Raw genomic sequence first — 6,000 nt, 5'->3', positions numbered from 1 at the left:
TTGTCACAGGTTAAAAAAAAATACACTATAGTATGATTGATTTTTTTGCAGTGTGAAAAGGGCTACAGCAGAAAATAGATGTGTCAGTTTGGAAAAGTACTTCTGCATAATTAGCCAACTATACTTCTAAATGAACAAAATAGTTTTTGTTTCCATTGATTAATCTTCTGAATTCTCTCCACTCCTCACCTGAAGTCACTCTCTCTTGTCTGGCTACAGTTTCACAGCTACCAGCAACCCTCTGGTGTCTCGTCTAAGTGATCATTCTTCATATGTGAACCAAGACAGAGTATTGTACCATGAGAGGCATCACAGCTGAACCTCATGCTGTTCTTACCAAATGGTCAAACAGACATACTTTGCAGAAGAATACCCTAAAATAGCACTTAGCAGTAATAACATTGGTTGCTTCCTCGCCACTCTTCACACAGTTCAGAGGCACTGAGACCAATTCAAACACCTCAGTTACCACCTCACCTTAAATCAGGTAACTCCGCAAAGATCAGGGAACAAACCTGAAACCACACCACATCTAACAATGCATTTATATAGGAACAGGAGAAGGCCATTTAGCCCCTCATGCCTGTTCTGCCATTCAATTAGATCATGGCTGATATGCAAAATAACTTATATTTATAAAGCGCATTTAACAAAATAAAATGTCCTAAGGGGCTTCACAGGAGCATTATAAAACAAAATATGACACCAATCCATACAAGGAGCTATTAGGGGGAGACTGTGGCATAGTGGTATTGGCACTGAACAAGTAATCTAGAGGTCCAAACTAATGCCCTAAGGATACAGGGTCAAATCCCACCACAGCAGCTGGTGGAATTTAAATTGAATTAATTACTAAATAGTCTCAGTAATAGTACTGTGAAACTACCATTGATTTGTCAAAAAGCCCATCTGGTTCACTTATGTCCTTTAGGGAAGGAAATCTGCCGTCCTTACCTGGTCTGGCCTACATGTGACTCCAAACCCACAGCAATGTAGTTGACTCTTAACAGCCCTCTGAAATGGCCTAGCAAGCTACTCCGTTGTCAAGGGCAATTAGGGATGAGCAACAAATGATGGCCTTTCCAGTGATGCTCACATCCCATGAAAGAATAAAAAAAGGTCAGATGACCAAAAGCTTGGTCAAGGAAGTAGGTTTTAAAGAGTGTCTTGAAATAGGAAAGTGGGTAGGGAGGGTATTGTAGAGTCTAGGGCCTAGGCAATTGAAGGCATGCCCACCAATGGTGGAGTGATTAATATTGGGGATGCTGAAGAGGCCAGAATTAGAGGAGGTCGTGGCGCTGGAGGAGGTTGAAGAGATGGGGAGTGGTCTCAACTCCATTTACTTTCTTTTTCCCATATCACTTGATACCCTTAACTAACAAAATCTGTTGTTCTTAGTATAGAAAGGTACACCTTAAGAAGATTCCAAAGGGTAAATTGTATGAATTTTCACTTCCAGCTTATACCAGGAATGTATGTTGGCAGTTTGGAATGAAAGTCATTAATGGACAGAAAATCCTACAGACCAGCTAACCTTCAAACCCAATATGTGATTCCACCAAGCAAGGCTCCTTTTAAGAGCATAAATTTATAAAAGTTGCCCTTAAATGCAAAGCTATCTCCCGATACGTTGCAGAAGGTGGTCTGACAGTGATATCAGCTCAGAGTCCCACCCTCTGTTTTTATTTTGTATTTTAAGTGTGTTTTAAATTGTAGTCCCCACCACTAACACTATCCAAGCATATTGCAGGCAACCGCCTGTTTTGGGAAAATAGCACTAACCATTTTCCGTTAACATAGGAGTCAATTAAAAAAGTGCCATTTATAACATATCAACCTTGTTGGCTGTTTCAGGCAGTTCAATAGGTTCTTCAATAAATTTGCACTTTGTTAATCCTCTGTGGTTGTGAAATTGGTCCTTTATCTTGGTAATCAGATTCAACAAAAATGTCAAAGTAGAGCCATGAAGGGAGGGCGGAGAGAAACGCATAATTGAAACTAATTCTGAAGCCATAGGCTCCTTTAGCACTTGAATATTGTTTGTTTTCAGCCTGTCGAGAATATGTTTGCTCACTTCAATCTGTTAGAGCAATGGAATGAGGAGGCTTAACACAGATCAAATTCAGGAGCCCTTGCAATGGTTTCGCAGGCCACTGCTTATATCAGGCAAATTATGCTAACACCAACCCATATGCTACATGTGGTGAGGATTGCAGTACAACTGCTTTGAAAAGGAATTCAGAGTTGCCAATGAGATACAATGCGATTATGGGCAGGGCAGCTCCTTTTTACACTTTTTTTGTGAGTTTTGCACTCGTCCCAGTGAGGGTTGTGAGCTGCGGGAAAGGGACTATTTCACCAGATACAACACCAGCATAAAAGCGCTCCCAGTTTGGTTTAAAATCATTTGGTTACCAACAATGTGCCTCAGCTCCAATATCAAAAGATTATGCTCTACTGCAGCAGTGTGACAGTTTTCCATTTCCCACATCCTGCCAGACTGTGGTTTTTCTGGGTACGGTTAGCATTTGTGCTGAATTAGGGTGGTTTGTGCTGTTGGCCCATATCCACTAAAATAAAAGCAAAATACTGTGGATGCTGGAAATCTGAAATAAAAACATGAAATTCTGGAAATACTCAGCAGGTCTGGCAGCATCTGTGGAAAGAGAAGCAGAGTTAACGTTTTGGGTCAGTGACCCTTCTTCAGAACTGGCAAATATTAGAAATGTGAAAGGTTATAAGCAAGTAAAGCGGGGGTGGGGCAAGAGATAACAAAGGAGACGGTGTAGATAGGACAAGGCCACATAGCTGACCAGAAGGTCATGGAGCAAAGGCAAACAATATGTTAATGGTGTGTTGAAAGACAAAGCATTAGTACAGAAAGGGTGTTAACGGACTAAAAATTGAACAGCCACAAGTACAAACATGAAAAAAAACAGTGGGTAGGCAAACTGAACAAACTAAGATGAAATAAAATAAAATAAACACAAAAAATATATATAAAAAAAAAGAAAAAATAACTGAAAATAAAAGTAAAATGTGGGGGGTGGCGTCATGTTCTGAAATTATTGAACTCAATGTTCAATCCAGCAGGCTGTAGTTTGCCTAATCGGTTAATGAGGTGCTGTTTCTCGAGCTTGCGTTGATGTTCACTGGAACACTGCAGCAAGCCCAGGACAGAGATGTGAGCATGAGAGCAGGGGGGAGTGTTGAAATGGCAAGCAAACGAAAGCTTGGGGTCCTGCTTGCAGACTGAGCGGAGGTGTTCCACAAAGCGGTCACCCAGTCTGCGTTTGGTCTCCCCAATGTACAGGAGACCACATTGTGAGCAGCGAATACAGTATACTACATTGAAAGAAGTACAAGTAAAACGCTGTTTCACCTGAAAGGAGTGTTTGGGGCCTGGGATAGTGAGGAGAGAGGAGGTAAATGGACAGGTATTACACCTCCTGCGATTGCAGGGGAAGGTGCCTTGGGAAGGGGACGAGGTGGTGGGGGTAATGGAGGAGTGGACCAGGGTATCGCGGAGGGAACGATCCCTTCGGAGACCCCACTAAAAGCTGGATTAAGAATTCATCAAATGTATTCATAGCCAGCAAATAGAGAAGACTTACCTCTCATAAGTTTGGGGTGGATTTGAAACCTTATATCAAATGCTGACATCTAGCCCAATGCATAATCCAGTCTCCTTTTAGTTTTTTTAAATTTCTCATTATCATGAGATTTCACACAAAAAATTCTAATTTATTGAAGTTGAAATTGATGAGATCTCATTGAACACTGCCCTTGAAAGTTCAACTATGATGTTCAAAATCAGAGGAAGGAAACACGTTTCTCATATTACGATATCTCTGCAATCAAATGGGCCAAAGAAAAGAAAAAAAAGAGACAGAAATGACTGAGCATTATCCAGATCTTTTTGTCTTCTAGTGTTATTCTCTCTTTGCTGTCTGATTGTGGCGGTACAATTGCTGAAGCACCAGCAACCTCCCAAAGTCTCAGCAGGCAGTTAATCCTCTCTTGTAAGCCTGATCAATGGTTGTTGACCTGTTATTTCAATATTGCAGCATCAGTGACTGGTCCACCTATGCTTTCCAGCAGAGCTTACTGGATTGCAATCAGGAACGGCAATCTTGGCTGAGTTTCCCTTCCCCTAACCAAGGGACACTGACAGCAATTATTGTGTCCCCATTGCCATTCTGGCTAAGTACAAGCTAACTCAAGACAGAGTTCGTCAGTGGTAGCACTCTTGTGGCTGAGCTAGAAAGTTGTGAGTTCAAATCCCACTCCTGAGACTTGTGCACGAAATCCAGGCTGACGCTCCAGTGCAGCACTGAGGCAGTGCTGCATTGTAGGAGGTGCCATCTTTCAGATGAAATGTTAAACCAAGGTCCCATTTGCCCTCTCAGGTGGATGTAAAAGATCCCATGGTATTATTATGAAGAAGAGGAGGGGAGTTATCGCTGGTGTCTTGGCCAATATTTATTCCCCAACCAACATAATTGAAAAAAACAGATTATCTGAGGCAAAAAGATCAGATTATCCAGACTTGTAAATTAAGAAAAAAAAACTGGAGACAATAGTTTTATTAGTCACAAACTGTAAAATTCAAATGCAACATGCATTTTTATTTAGAACAATCTTCCGATTTTTTTCTTTAGTTGAGAATCTGTATTTAAATATAAAAGAGCTCAACGTTGCTTATCTGAGCAGTTCAGAATCCCATTGGGTTGAGTGAATAATTCTATACTGCATTAAACAATATTGTTTGTGCATAGACTGATATGCAGTACAGTGAGATGTAAACACAAGCTACGCTTAATTTTGATTTTGTGCTATAGTGTAATACAAGTGATAGTGAAAAGACAGCTGGAGACGTAAAACGGGCTGCCAATTTGCTATCATTCGTGTTACACTATAGCACAAAGTCAAAATGACCCCCAAGATGTGCTGAGAGTACCAGTCAGTGTAGTTAACCAACCGATTTGGGGGTGGGTAGCACAGTAGATTATACAATGGCCTTTCATATCTTGTACCTTAGTTCAAATCACACTGAAGGGAAGAAAGGATGTATACCAGCAGACAGACACTCTGTGAAATGAGAATGGATAGTCACAGTCCAATTCCTAGTGGACATGAGTCAATATCTAGCATAGATTTGGCCCTAATTAGCATTGTTATGACCAGGTGAGAAAGAGGTCTAAGGTTCCCTTTCAGCCTTCACCTGGTCTTACTGTAACAGGGTTTAATTTTAAACACACCATGTGTTTAGCTCCCCTTTTGGTGAATCCTTGTTCACTGCTTTCAAATTATAAGGCAAAGAAACCAGCATAAACAGGCTTTCTTAGGTTTAAAGAAGAAAAGTTGAAATTTATTAAACTTAAACTATAATTCAGTTAACACCTATGGATACATGCTGCGCCCCATGCTAGCATGCATACACGATACACACATGCAAATAGAGACAGAAAAGAGCAGGGAAAAAATTAAATGGAAAGGTTTGAGGCAATATCTGAAGAGTGTTTGTTTCAGTTCTTCGAGCTCACTGTAGAGTCCTTGATTGTAGGTAGATCTTGTTTTTCATTGGGGCCCAGTATTCTTCTTAAACCTTGTTCGCTGTAGGAGACTTTTCTCTCTTGGGGTTGATTAGATTAGATTAGAGATACAGCACTGAAACAGGCCCTTCGGCCCACCGAGTCTGTGCCGACCATCAACCACCCATTTATACTAATCCTACACTAATCCCACATTCCTACCAAACATCCCCACCCGTCCCTATATTTCCCTACCACCTACCTATACTAGTGACAATTTATAATGGCCAATTTACCTACCAACCTGCAAGTCTTTTGGCTTGTGGGAGGAAACCGGAGCACCCGGAGAAAACCCACGCAGACACAGGGAGAACTTGCAAACTCCACACAGGCAGTACCCAGAATCGAATTCGGGTCCCTGGAGCTGTGAGGCTGCAGTGCTAACCACTGCGCCACTGTGCCACAT

The sequence above is a fragment of the Heterodontus francisci genome, chromosome 36 (genome assembly GCF_036365525.1).
Source record: "Heterodontus francisci isolate sHetFra1 chromosome 36, sHetFra1.hap1, whole genome shotgun sequence".
NCBI classification, from domain to species: Eukaryota; Metazoa; Chordata; class Chondrichthyes; order Heterodontiformes; family Heterodontidae; genus Heterodontus; species Heterodontus francisci.
This window is presented reverse-complemented; position numbering follows the sequence as displayed.